At 45.1% G+C, this 14273-nt stretch overlaps 1 protein-coding gene across 4 annotated transcripts in view; it reads left to right on the forward strand.

Annotated features, from left to right (window-relative positions):
• Positions 1 to 14273, forward strand: part of LOC146808638 (uncharacterized) — a 261011-nt gene that overhangs the window by 88761 nt on the left and 157977 nt on the right. The window contains exon 1 of one of the 4 annotated variants that reach the window (XM_085623671.1): positions 272 to 295. The exons of 2 other annotated variants lie outside the window; for them this stretch is intronic. The gene's annotated coding sequence lies outside the window, so the exon portion shown is untranslated. Of the gene's footprint in view, positions 1 to 271; positions 365 to 14273 lie in introns of those variants that run through there. One more of the 4 variants, XM_085623669.1, reaches the window with a different exon arrangement.

A 14273-nucleotide genomic window follows, 5' to 3' on the forward strand; every position in this document is an offset into this window, starting at 1 on the left:
GTATCATGTGCACGCACACCCAGCTGTGCACAGGTGCACCCCACCCATGCACGCACCCCATAAAGACACGCCCACCACCTGCACGTATCATGTGCACGCACACACAGCTGTGCACCGGTTCACCCCACCCATGCACGCACCCCACAAAGACAAGCCCACCGCCTGCACATGTCGTCTGCACGCACACACCCCGTAGATGGCCGCACACAACACAAACATATGCACGTCTTGTAGAGCCGCACACACTGGAGGCGCACAGAACCCTGGACACACAGTGACAAACGCCTGGCCTCCGGTAAAGCTCTTGTACCCCTCCCACTGCACGATTCATGCATCCGTAAGGGCTTCCTCCCACCGAGTAGTTGTGAGTAACCAAGAGTATTGGGGGGCGGACGGGGGGGGGCGTGATTCGTGTATGTGTGTGGGGTTTCCTCCTGTGTGCTTGTGAGTAACCAGGAGTGTTGGGGGGGGGGGGGGTGATGATGTATGTGTGTTTTCATCTCCTGTGCGCATGTGAGTAGCCAGATGCTTTGGGGGTGGGGAGTGATTCGTGTATCTGTGAGGGATTCCTTCTGTTTGATTGTGAATAACGATGAGTTTTCGGGGGAGTGTGATGTATGTGTGAGGTTTTTCTGCTCCTGTGTGATTGTGAGTGACCAGGAGTGTTAGGGGTAGGAGATTCATGGGTGTGTGAGTGTTTTCATCTCCTGTTTACTTCTGAGTAACAAGGTGTTGAGTAGAATGATTCATATATGGGTGAGCACTTCCTTCTCCTGTGTGCTTGTAACCAGGAGTGTTGTGGGGGAGTGATTCAAGTATGAGTGAGGGCTTCCTTCTCCTGTGTGCTTGTAACCAGGAGTGTTGTGGGGGAGTGATTCATGTATGAGTGAGGGTTTCCTTCTCCTGTGTGCTTGTAACCAGGAGTGTTGGGGAGTGATTCATGCATGGGTGTGGGTTTCCTTCTCCTGTCTGCTTGTAACCAGGAGTGTTGTGGGGGAGTGATTCATGTATGATTGGGGGTTTCCTTCTCCTGTGTGCTTGTAACCAGGAATGCTAGAGGAGTGATTCATGTATGGGTGAGGGCTTCCTTCTCCTGTGTGCTTGTGAGTATCCAGGAGTGTTGTGGGGAAGTGATTCATGTATGGGTGAGGGCCTCCTTCTCCTGTGTGCTTGTAACCAGGAGTGTTGGGAAGTGATTCATGTATGAGTGGGGGTTTCCTTCTCCTGTGTGCTTGTTAATAACCATGAGTTGTGGGGGAGTGATTCATGTATGGGTGAGGGTTTCCTTCTCCTATATGCTTGTGAGTAATGAGGAGTGTTGTGGGGGAGTGATTCATGAATGGGTGTGGGCTTCCTTCTCCTGTGTGCTTGTAACCAGGAGTGTTGGGGAGTGATTCATGTATGGGTGAGGGCTTCCTTCTCCTGTGTGCTTGTAACCAGGAGTGTTGTGGTGGAGTGATTCATGTATGGGTGAGCGCTTTCTTCTCCTGTGTGCTTGTGAGTAACCAGGAGTGTTGTGGGGGAGTGATTCATGTATGGGTGAGCGCTTTCTTCTCCTGTGTGCTTGTGAGTAACCAGGAGTGTTGTGGGGGAGTGATTCATGTATGGGTGAGGGCTTCCTTCTCCTGTGTGCTTGTGAGTAACCAGGAGTGTTGGGGAGTGATTCATGTATGGGTGAGGGTTTCCTTCTCCTGTGCTCTTGTGAGTATCCAGGAGTGTTGTGGGGGAGTGATTCATGTATGAGTGAGGGTTTCCTTCTCCTGTGTGCTTCTAACCAGGAGTGTTGTGGGGGAGTGATTCATGTATGAGTGGGGGTTTCCTTCTCCTGTGTGCTTGTAACCAGGAGTGCTAGAGGTGTGGTAAATATTCTTTTTACCTAGACTGAATTTCATACGGAATCTAAAATAAAGTAAAATAGCTCAGAATAACAAGAGGCAGAATCCGTGGTATAAGAGATTTTCTGAATGGGCTTTATTCCAAAATGGCCGACTCGAGTGGCGGCCTTCAGGTTCCGTCACCACGAGGGTTCAGGAAGTGAAGTACAATACTTTATTGACAAGAAGTAACTTTTATAGGTCATACATTACAATGCAACGAATGCAAAAGGCGTAACAATTGATAAGAGAAATGACATATTAATACGTAATCGAAACTAGGCGTAATAAGGAGCAAAAAGAAACATGATTGGCTCTGATTATCATACATAGGTGGATCTATAAGATAATACTTAACATAGATGCGCGCGCAGCAGCATGACGTGTGATTGACGTGCAACTAGGGGGTGAAGGGGACTTGACATTTAGCTCTACATGTGGAGACGAGAAGTCTGGGGGGTCAAGTCAACCTAATCCCAAATCATATCTAACATCCTATGTTTAGAGAACTATGTTATCCACAAGGAAAGACTCTCGGACAGAATCTATTCTATACTGACTGTGTGTGCGTGTACAAGCGTCTAGGTGTCTATATGAGATGCGAGGGGCAGAAAACTTTCCATGGCAACAGGGCTATGAATTACTTGCAGAAGGACGGAAAGGCCGAGTCCTTTGCTTGTGAGCGAAAAGAAATGTTTACCTAAATCACTAGACAGGAATGCATCGGCTGAAGAGCAAAGTAGATAATTCGAAGGTGAAATACAGCTTCTTGGCAGGCAGGCGAAACTGGCCGGGGCAGGCACCGTTAGCTGCACAGGGAGTAGGACAAAGTTCATGGATACAGATGCGAGCTCAAGCTGAAGCTGTCAGAGACAGAGAGCAGGGAAAGGCTTTGAGGACAGAATCGGGCCTACTTGCCTGAACTGTAAAAATGGAGTAACTTAGCCATATAAAGTCGGTGGCCTTTCATACTTAGGAATCGAATATCCAGCCCATTGATGGCGGATCTGACAGAGAACATGTTGACGGTGGACGCACATATGTTTGCGTTTTGGAAACTGGAACTGGAGGGAACATACATGTACTTGTGACATGCACATAGAACCGTTGGGGTCCAAGATAGGGGACATAACTGATCAGGAAAATCCACATTTCCACATTCCCTCCTTGTCCCCTACTTGCCCTTCAAGAGATATCAATCTTCATCATTCCATCGATTTGCTCATGGAGCATCATTTCTTCTTCCTTCTTCTTCCGGCATTTTGAACGAGAACCTTGATATGGAATGCATGATGTGGCACACAGACCACAAATCGCTGGTCCACATTGCAGGCATAAACAACAACTGAAGAGCATAAGAAGGCCAATACCTAGGAAGGATAGAACTCTCCATCCCCAGGCTGATATCACACTCCAAAACCACCCGGACCACGTCCAAGTGCCTGGATTCTCGTGTATCTGGCTTACAATCTTATGAAGGCGTGTTATAGCTTTATATACAGATGGCGAATTTTCTGGTATGAATATGCAGCAGCTGGATCCGATGACCCTGCAAGCTCCGCCCCTATCGGCCAGGATGACGTCAAGGACAAGACGATTCTGGAGAACAACAATTCTCATCACTGATTGTTCCTCTGTCAGATTGCCTAGGGCGGCTATAATCTCGTTTACTACAGCTTCAAGAGTCTTGGTTAGTCTACGTATCAGCTTACTATTTGATATTGTACCTATATAGGGAAAGATACCTTTATTGAAATCTACATACTTGTCCCATGCCGTCTCAGTATAATCGACAACTGGGAGATCTCTTCGCTCTCTATTGTGTACTAAATGAACATTTCGATAATAATCAGGGGGAGCTAGGAAAACAGGTGGCAAAAGGAATGCTATGTAACAGGTACCATCCCAATCTAGAGGCAGACGCATATATGCCGTCTGACCACATATAAAGTAAGAATGGCGAGAAGCTCTAAATGAAGATTTACCTTGATCACTATATTCTACTGTAGTAACGCATTGGCTATGGCCCATATGTATGGAACCAACTTTTCTTACACATAATTCACCCTTAACTGGAAATACTGACATAGTGGGCAGAATTAGTTCAACTTCGGATTTGACATTCAGAATCATAAGATTAGGTGTAAAATTACCTAATTTATACACTTCATTTTCTAGATCAGTCCCTGTTCTACTGGGGTGACCCTCCTTATTAGGGTGACAGACATTGAATAAAGCTAGATTCAGATTTCCCCATATCCAATGTTGTTGATAAACTGCTGTGTCTGGGTCTATGGAATTTAGTAAACTAAACCATGCTCCACAGGAGCCATTGTGTGTGAACGGATGTGGAAAGAAAGGCAGAACTCCTTTATTATTCTGATAGGGAGGGAGTCGGCCACACACCCAACAATTGGTGGCATTACTAGTCTGATGGGAATGATGTAACAAACTAATGAAAGTGTTATTGCGCAGCGCAAGCCTATAAGATAATTCATGGGGCGGTAGGTCACTAAAAGAATGTTCAGCAGCAACATTATAAGCATGTCTGGAAATAGGATGATATATGTGCAAAATCACACTCGTAATAATTATTAAAAGACTCAATAAAAACAGAATTAATAATGTCCTCATACAGTAGCTACGCAGTGATTTACAATACGCCTGTCGTTTCAACATTTCTCGGGTATTTTCTCTACTCAGGTCCAAGGGATACATGTCAGAGACAATTCAACCGCTTCACCTTGGAGAGGACTTAAACAATCAAATTGCTCGACTGTTTGGGCCTAAGCTTTAATTTATAGCACTGAGAGTCATTCTGTTCAACAAAGGGAAGTTTTGAATCAGTCTGTGAGGGAGTGCAGGGCACAGTGTCTATATCCGATGATAGTCCATGAAATTTCTTAATGTGGCTGGAATGTATCCAGCCCTTGCGGCCCTCAACTTTCACGGCTGTTCTTGTGGTCAGCAGGACTAGCTTCGGTGCTTTCCACCTGGGCTCCAACTGGGTCTTTCGATCAAAATTTCTCACAAACACCAGATCACCCGGAGCAACGTCATGGGGTTTCACCTCAGTGTTGTCAGGAAAAGCTGCAGCTACCTGTGAACGACAAGATTGTAGTGCAGACATCAAGGAAGCCAAGTAATCTGTCAGCATATTACAATTAACATCAGTTATTTTACGTGGTATAGGCGTCCCCCACATATTTGGTGGCCTTCCGAAGATCACCTCATACGGGGATAGCCCTGTTCGAGAGTGTGCTACCATTCTTACGTAAAATAGTGCAACTGGTAAGGCTACTATCCAGTCAACACCTTTCTCCTTACATATTTTAGACAATCTGATTTTCAAAATTTGATTATGTCGTTCCACGAGACCTGCTGCCTCGGGGTGTCGGACACAGTGGAATTTCCACTGATATCCCAACAAAAGTGAGACATGTTTCATTAATTCGGATGAGAAAGGCTGGCCGTTATCTGAATATACAACACGTGGTAAACCGTACCGTGGGAAGAATTCTCGAACTAACTGTTTGGCAGTAGTCGGGGCCGTGTAATCTGATACTGGGTACGCCTCAGTCCATCGGGAGAGAGCGCAGACAACTACCAGAACATATTTGAATCCTCGACATCGTTCCATCTGGATATAATCCATTTGGAGCACTTCAAAAGGATGATCAGGAGTCTGGAATCCACCCTGTTCTACGGGAACACTTTTTCCTGGGTTGAACTGACAACATATCATACAGGTACGGACTTTTTGTTTAGCTGCTGCTCGTAAATGTTTATTGAACCAAATGTGTTGAATGCTATCTAGCATAGCTTTCTCTCCTAAATGCGCTGGGCTGTGAATTGTAGCTATAATGGCTTGGACCATAGAGTCAGGAAGAAACCATACAGATTTCTCCTTCGTCATCCATCCCTGATCTGTCTGGATCCCTCCTAGTTCAGTCCATTTCTTTAATTCTTCTGCAGTAGCATGTGTCTGTATGTCAATTACGTCAAGTGCGGGATCCTTAATTGTCATGCACTGTGTTGGTGTCTGAACTATTGGCTTTGTCATGTCGAACGTGCGATTCTGAGCAGTCTGTTTAGCTGTTCTGTCGGCTAAATCATTGCCTTGAGAAATGATATCAGTAACCTTCGTGTGTGCTTTACATTTCATAATCGATATAGCAGTCGGTAGATGTATTGCGTCTAACAAGGCATGAATGAGGGGTCCGTGCTGAATGTGGGCACCATGGGAAGTTAAATAACCTCTCTCTCGCCACAGCACGCCGAAGTCGTGTACAACTCCGAATGCATAACGTGAGTCAGTGTATACATTAACTTTCTTATTTGTGGCTTGAATACAGGCTTGTGTTAGAGCAATAAGTTCTGCTGCTTGGGCTGACAAAGCATCTATACAATTTGTCTCAATAACTTCAGTGTCTGTTGTGACTGCATACGCGGCCACTAAATCTCCTGTACTTGTTCTCATGCACGATCCGTCTACATACAACGTCAGGTCTGGATCTAACAATGGAACGTCTGTCAAGTCTTGTCTAGGTTTCGTCTTTATTTCAATAATTTCAACACAATCATGAGCTAGTGGGTCTGTTCCAATTACAGGTAATAGTGTAGCAGGATTCAATGTATTACACCGTCGGATCTCTATGTGTGGCTGAAACAATGTCAGTTCATAACCGGTAAGTCTTGCTATGGTCAAGTGTTGTGTTTGTGTTCGGTTCACAAGAACTTCTACTGCATGTGGTACTTGTACTGTCAATGGATGTCCTAACACTATGGCATCGCTTTGTCTGATTGCTAAAGCTGTTGCTGCCACTGATTTCAGGCACGCGGGCAAAGCCTGAGCTACGGGATCTAATGTACTGGAAAAATAAGCACATGGCTTGCGTGATCCTGCTTGATCCTGAGTGAGTACTGACAAGGCAGTACCTTCGCGTTCTGTAACAAAGAGTGTAAAATGTTTGCTATAACATGGTGTTGCTAAAACAGGTGCTTGACATAAAGCTTCCTTTAGGCTTTCAAAAGCTTGTGTATGTTCCTGAGTCCAAGGGAGAACAGTCGATGTGGCTGCCTCCTGTGTGGTTAACTGAATGAGTGGTTTTGCTAGAAATGCGTACTGAGGGATCCACTGCCTACAATATGAAGTGAGGCCTATGAAAGCCCGCACCTCCTTTTGTGTCTGGGGTATTGACATGTTAGCAATTAACTGGATGCGATCTGGTGTAAGCTGCCTTCCCTCCTTGGACAGCGAGTGACCAAGATAAATAACTCGCTGGACACAGAATTGCAGCTTAGAAGGAGACACCTTGTGCCCCTTGTCGGCTAGAAAATGTAAAACTGTCAGAGAAGCCTTTTCACATTCAGGTTCGCTTCTCGCGGTGATCAGCAGATCATCGACATATTGAATCAGTGCAGTATTGACTGGCATGTGGATACTGTCAAGTTCTCGTTTCAGTGCTTGGCTGTAGATGCTGGGGCTTTCTGTGAATCCTTGGGGAGCGCGTGAGAATTTAAAGCTGCGCCCATTTAAACTGAATCCGAACAAATATTGGCTTTCCGGATCTATTGGGACGCTGAAAAAGGCATTCTTGAGATCAATTACAGTAAAGAATGTTGCTTCGGAATCAATTGCTGTCAATAATGATGATATATCGGGGACCACAGGAAATTGTGGCACAATGCACTTGTTTAGTTCACGCAAATCAATAACCAATCGGTATACTGGCGGAGCAGTAGGATCAGTTCGTTTAAGAATCGGAATTATCGGTGAATTACATACATTGGAGTCTGTTTCTACAACTACTCCTTGGGCAATTAGCTCATCAATGATTTTCAGCAAAGCCACTACAGCATCTTGCGGTAACTTGTATTGTCGCAATCGTGGTAATACCACTCCTGCCTTGAGTGTGACTCGGTATGGTGTAATGTTCATGCAACCAACATCAGTAGGGCCTTGTGCCCATAGATGTGCTGGTAAAGTCTGTAGTCGGGGATCCATGTCTCTAGACACATAGTGACCTTTAAAATCACGTAAAAACAACCTTACTCCTTCCGGAGAACAACATATTATGGCTCCTAGGGCTTTCAGAGTTTTAATTCCTAACAGATTTTCTGGGCATGATTTAGTAAGCAATAAATCTGTAGTTCGTGTCAAAGGTCCTATCGTAAGTGGAAGAGGCTGTGATACTTCATTAACAATAGGTTTTCCTGAAAAACCAAGGGAAACATTTTGAGAGCCTGAGAGGGGTGCCCCTGGAACTTCACTACGTTTTATAGTTGTTCGACTTGCCCCTGTATCGAGTAAGAATTTTCTATCTTGACCTAATAATTCACTATGTACATAAGGTCCTTCTTGATCTACAGGAATCTCGATAAGCGGTAAGTCAACTTCCCTCTCTAGGCTGGTTCATGCGTAACGCTGATACTCAGGATATTCATACTGTGCAGTCTGATACATTTGTCGTGTTGTGGTTTGTGTGGCAGTAGCAGGCAACGGTGGTGCAGCTGGCACAAACTGTATTGGCTGTTGTGCGGCTGGCATGGCCTGGGGATGCGGCATAGCTCCTTGTTCATTCTGATCTTGTCTGAGTGGCCGTGATCTTTCTTGTGTTTTACCTATGGCGATATTATGTTTTAAAACTGGACAATCGTGTACGTAATGACCTGGCTTCTTGCAATAATTGCATGTCCCTTTTACCGGTCCTGCTGAATCGGACTGTGTCATACCCTTTTTATGTCCTTCAGCCGGTACTGTCTGAGACACTAGCATTTTCATTTTTGTATCTTTCATACGTCTTTGTTCGTGTTCTTGTTCATCTCTAATTCTATTGTGATGATACTGTAACATTTGTAGCATTTGTGACGGAGTGTTACTTTGCCAGGTACTCTCGAATTTCAATATTCTATTCTTTACTGGAGGTAATGCATTTTCTACTAATTTTGTCACAAATAAATGTGGATACGACTCACTACTTGTTTTTATACCACTATTTATTCCAAAACATTTTTCAAATCGGGCATAATAATCACTTGTGTCTTCATCATGCTTTTGTTTACAGGCCGTGATTGCACCCCAATCTTCCTTTTTCGTAGTTAATAAACGTGGCAGTACTTGTACTAGTAAACCTGGTAATGCTTTGACTTTATCCCCGAGCCCTGAACCTGCAGTTCGGGCCTTTTCTTCCGTTTCTAATGCTGTCCAATCTATCTTTTGGTCTCCCACTCTTTTTCTTTCAGTTTTTCATAAATGCCAGCAGGTAAGAGCACCTTTAATATCGTCATAATATCAGGATAGGTATACTCTCCCATCAGTAACATGTCCTTAATTTCTCGGTGGAAACCCGCTGGGTCTTTGTCATGACTTGGTACTACTTTCTTCATTTCTAACAATTCAATTTTTGATATGGGTGTGTATACAAATACACGGTGAAACTGATTGTCTTCGCCTTTTATTGGGTGCACTTCTCGTAAGGGATTTTGTCTATCCATATAATACGGCGTTCTTTCTCTGCGGGGCAGCGAGAAAGAATCCGGACTTACAAAAAGGACATACTGTTTACGTGACACTAATATTTCTCTAATTAACTTGTTACTAGAACCTCTCCATCTGTTCGTGAGTAGTTCCGTTAATATATCAGGTAAAGGACCAGGGTCAGCATGTTGGCTCTTATATAATATAAGGAGTTGCTGAATCATATAGATTCCAGCTAAACGTTGTTCATCTGCACTAAGGTTAAAAAACGTGCGTGCTACGGTCTCATCACCGTATTTTTCAGGATTGTCAATCCAGTGAACGGCTGATCTGGCCAATTCTTGCTCATCCATGGAATCGAGGAGGTGGTAACCCCTTCGTTCTCGTAGTAGTTTATCTGCGGCTTGAAACAAATGTTCAGGAGACTTCAAATTTGTTACAGGCGTCGGATACGTTCTGCTATTATTTGGACATACAGAGTGTATGGGATCAGAAAAACATCTAGTATTATCACAGGATCTTCCTCTGCCTACGTAGGCTATGGTCTCTGACTGTCTTGCGGAATTCCCTGATTCGGACACTTCATCTTGCTCGAACTCGTCTGTTTCCAATCTTTCTTCATGAATACGTTCTATTTCTCTACGGATTTTTCGGCACATGGCTATTATACAGTTTTTCTTATCGTGTCTCCCTTCTGATATATTCTGGCTCCATCTTGTAAGAATAAGCATTGCATTCGGGTCTACCCCCGGACGGTCTTGATTTCTGATCACACAGTTTATGAGGAAACGTAACAGTTCCCCCTGTATCTCTACTTTCTGGAATTCCATAGCTCTGTTAATACATTCTGGGTCTCGCCCTGTTTGGACAAAATGATATATTTTATCTAGATGCGTAGTCATTCCTGGTAACCTCGCTAAATACTCTGCGGCTCGTCTGATACGTAATGATGCCAGGACCATTTCATCCTCTTTACCGACCACCGGGTCATATCTACAATCTATAAGGAGTTCCTTAAGCGTACGTTCACTTACGAATTTGGGTGTACGTGAATGCGCTGATTCTTGAAAAACAAGTTTATTTATTCTAGGTGGCGTAAAAGTATTGCTAGCACCTCCCGTGGCCCCTTCAGGGGCGTCGGGTGTGAATGGATTCGTCGAACGTGACACAGCAACTATAGGTGTCGATACCACTGTAGAATCGATTGCGGGGACAGATGCGGAAACAGATGTGCTTGCCGGAGCTTGTGTCGGGACTTGCTGTTGCACGGGGACAGATACCTGATCCTGACGTTGAACCCCTCCGCCAGACGGTCTATGTGGTGTGGGGTTAGCATACTCGGGAGCAGCGTCATCTAGATATGAGGAAAGAAAAACATCTTCTGCGGTTCTGGGATGCCCTTTTGGATGTACCTTAATTGGAAATAATGGGGGTGGCAAATCTTTTGGCATCTCTGGAACAGCCTTAGGTAGTCCTTCGGCTAGGAGGGGATACATACCACTCATAAGAGCATTTCTTTGTCTATCTACTTGTTCTGATTTCACTCGGATACCTTCCTCAATTAATAGATTTTCTTGAACTTCCTTTGAACTCTCTTTACTCCTCTCTTCCTGTCTACGTGCTTTTTCTGTACGTCTATGAGATTCTTTACGCCATAACTCAACAGCGTCTTTCTGTGACTGTCTGACTTTTCTTTTCCATAACTCTTCTTCCACTTTCATGATGCACTCTGCATCCCAGGTTCCCGCTGCGGGCCACCTTTGACTTTCCGGCAATCCCTTGGTATAATCTACCCATAAATCAAGAAATAATATGGCATCTAAGCCATGCTTGTGATACATAAAATGCCCTGGAGTGTCCCTAGGAGGAATAGGAACGGCTTCTTCAAGCACCCCTTTTCTGGTAGTAATCTGTCTTAACTTCGAGAAGAGCGGCATCTTGACAACTGATCTGATACTTACTCTTGAACTCACTTAATACGAAAAACACAATAATGAACAGTGAACAATGAACAATCATTCATACCACAATATGCAAGACATTTGAACACTTTAAACATTAAACATTAAACATTTTAAAAATGACCGACAATGATGACAGTCTGCATAACTAATCACCAAGCTGAATTCTTGACAATAACTGAATACTTCGGAATACTTGATATACTGCTAACAGTACATATACACTGCTAAACAGTGCAGACCGGATTTGTGTACCCAAATCCGTCTTGACCGGCACAACCTATGTGCGCGTCAACACGCCTCCCCGGCGATGGTACTCACCGAGTAGCTCCTTGAAACGGAAGGCCTCAGAGAATGGACGGGACTCGATGACTGCGGACAGCGGACCCTCTGGACATCGGGATTTCGAAAACCTGGTGGGCCTCTGTATACCTCGGATCTTGCTCTCTCAGCTAGGCTCTGGTCGGGATACTTCGCACTTCTCACCGCCTCGTCTGGGTTGATCGCAGCCTCAGTCGCCCCCGCTTGACCGGAGGGAGCTACAGGAAATCCTGCTGGTACGCGTTTATGGTCCGTCCAGCTGTGGCAGGAGACCGGGCCTGCAACGCACCGCCGGCGCGTGAGATGAGAAAGTGTCCCTGTTCGGGCGCCATTATGTGGTAAATATTCTTTTTACCTAGACTGAATTTCATACGGAATCTAAAATAAAGTAAAATAGCTCAGAATAACAAGAGGCAGAATCCGTGGTATAAGAGATTTTCTGAATGGGCTTTATTCCAAAATGGCCGACTCGAGTGGCGGCCTTCAGGTTCCGTCACCACGAGGGTTCAGGAAGTGAAGTACAATACTTTATTGACAAGAAGTAACTTTTATAGGTCATACATTACAATGCAACGAATGCAAAAGGCGTAACAATTGATAAGAGAAATGACATATTAATACGTAATCGAAACTAGGCGTAATAAGGAGCAAAAAGAAACATGATTGGCTCTGATTATCATACATAGGTGGATCTATAAGATAATACTTAACATAGATGCGCGCGCAGCAGCATGACGTGTGATTGACGTGCAACTAGGGGGTGAAGGGGACTTGACATTTAGCTCTACATGTGGAGACGAGAAGTCTGGGGGGTCAAGTCAACCTAATCCCAAATCATATCTAACATCCTATGTTTAGAGAACTATGTTATCCACAAGGAAAGACTCTCGGACAGAATCTATTCTATACTGACTGTGTGTGCGTGTACAAGCGTCTAGGTGTCTATATGAGATGCGAGGGGCAGAAAACTTTCCATGGCAACAGGGCTATGAATTACTTGCAGAAGGACGGAAAGGCCGAGTCCTTTGCTTGTGAGCGAAAAGAAATGTTTACCTAAATCACTAGACAGGAATGCATCGGCTGAAGAGCAAAGTAGATAATTCGAAGGTGAAATACAGCTTCTTGGCAGGCAGGCGAAACTGGCCGGGGCAGGCACCGTTAGCTGCACAGGGAGTAGGACAAAGTTCATGGATACAGATGCGAGCTCAAGCTGAAGCTGTCAGAGACAGAGAGCAGGGAAAGGCTTTGAGGACAGAATCGGGCCTACTTGCCTGAACTGTAAAAATGGAGTAACTTAGCCATATAAAGTCGGTGGCCTTTCATACTTAGGAATCGAATATCCAGCCCATTGATGGCGGATCTGACAGAGAACATGTTGACGGTGGACGCACATATGTTTGCGTTTTGGAAACTGGAACTGGAGGGAACATACATGTACTTGTGACATGCACATAGAACCGTTGGGGTCCAAGATAGGGGACATAACTGATCAGGAAAATCCACATTTCCACAGAGGAGTGATTCATGTATGAGTGAGTGCTTCCTTCTCCTGTGTGCTTGTAACCAGGAGTGTTGGGGAGTGATTCATGTATGGGTGAGGGCCTCCTTCTCCTGTGTGCTTGTGAATAACCATGAGTTGTGGGGGAGTGATTCATGCACGGGTGAGGGTTTCCTTCTCCTGTGTGCTTGTGATTATCCAGGAGTGTTGTGGGGGAGTGATTCATGTATGGGCGAGCGCTTCTTTCGCCTGTGTGCTTGTAACCAGGAGTGTAGTTGGGGAGTTATTCATGTATGGGTGAGGGCTTCCTTCTCCTGTGTGCTTGTAACCAGGAGTGTTGTGGTGGAGTGATTCATGTATGGATGAGGGTTTCCTTCTCCTGTGCTCTTGTGAGTATCCAGGAGTGTTGTGGGGGAGTGATTCATGCATGGGTGTGGGTTTCCTTCTCCTTTGTGCTTGTAACCAGGAGTCTTGGGGAGTGATTCATGTATGGGTGAGGGTTTCCTTCTCCTGTCTGCTTGTAACCAGGACCAGGAGTATTGTGGGGGAGTGATTCATATATGGGTGAGTGCTTCCTTCTCCTGTGTGCTTGTAACCAGGAGTGTTGGGGAGTGATTCATGTATGGGTGAGGGCTTCCTTCTCCTGTGTGCTTGTAACCAGGAGTGTTGTGGGGGAGTGATTCATGTATGGGTGAGGCGTGAGGGCCCCCTTCTCCTGTGTGCTTGTTAATAACCATGAGTTGTGGGGGAGTGATTCATGTATGGGTGAGGGCTTCCTTCTCCTGTGTGCTTGTGAGTAACGAGGAGTGTTGTGGGGGAGTGATTCATGAATGGGTGTGGGCTTCCTTCTCCTGTGTGCTTGTGAATAACCATGAATTGTGGGGGAGGGATTCATGTATGGGTGAGGGTTTCATTCTCCTGTCTGGTTTTAACCAGGAGTGTTGTGGGGAGTTATTCATGTATGGGCGAGGGTTTCCTTCTCTTGTGTGCTTGTGAGTATCCAGGAGTGTTGCGGGGGAGTGATTCATGTATGGGTGAGGGTTTCCCTCTCCTGTGTGCTTGTGAGTAACCAGCAGTGTTGTGGGGGAGTGATTCATGTATGGGTGAGGGTTTCCGTCTCCTGTGTGCTTGTGAGTAAC

The sequence above is a fragment of the Triturus cristatus genome, chromosome 8 (genome assembly GCF_964204655.1).
Source record: "Triturus cristatus chromosome 8, aTriCri1.1, whole genome shotgun sequence".
Taxonomy (NCBI): Eukaryota; Metazoa; Chordata; class Amphibia; order Caudata; family Salamandridae; genus Triturus; species Triturus cristatus.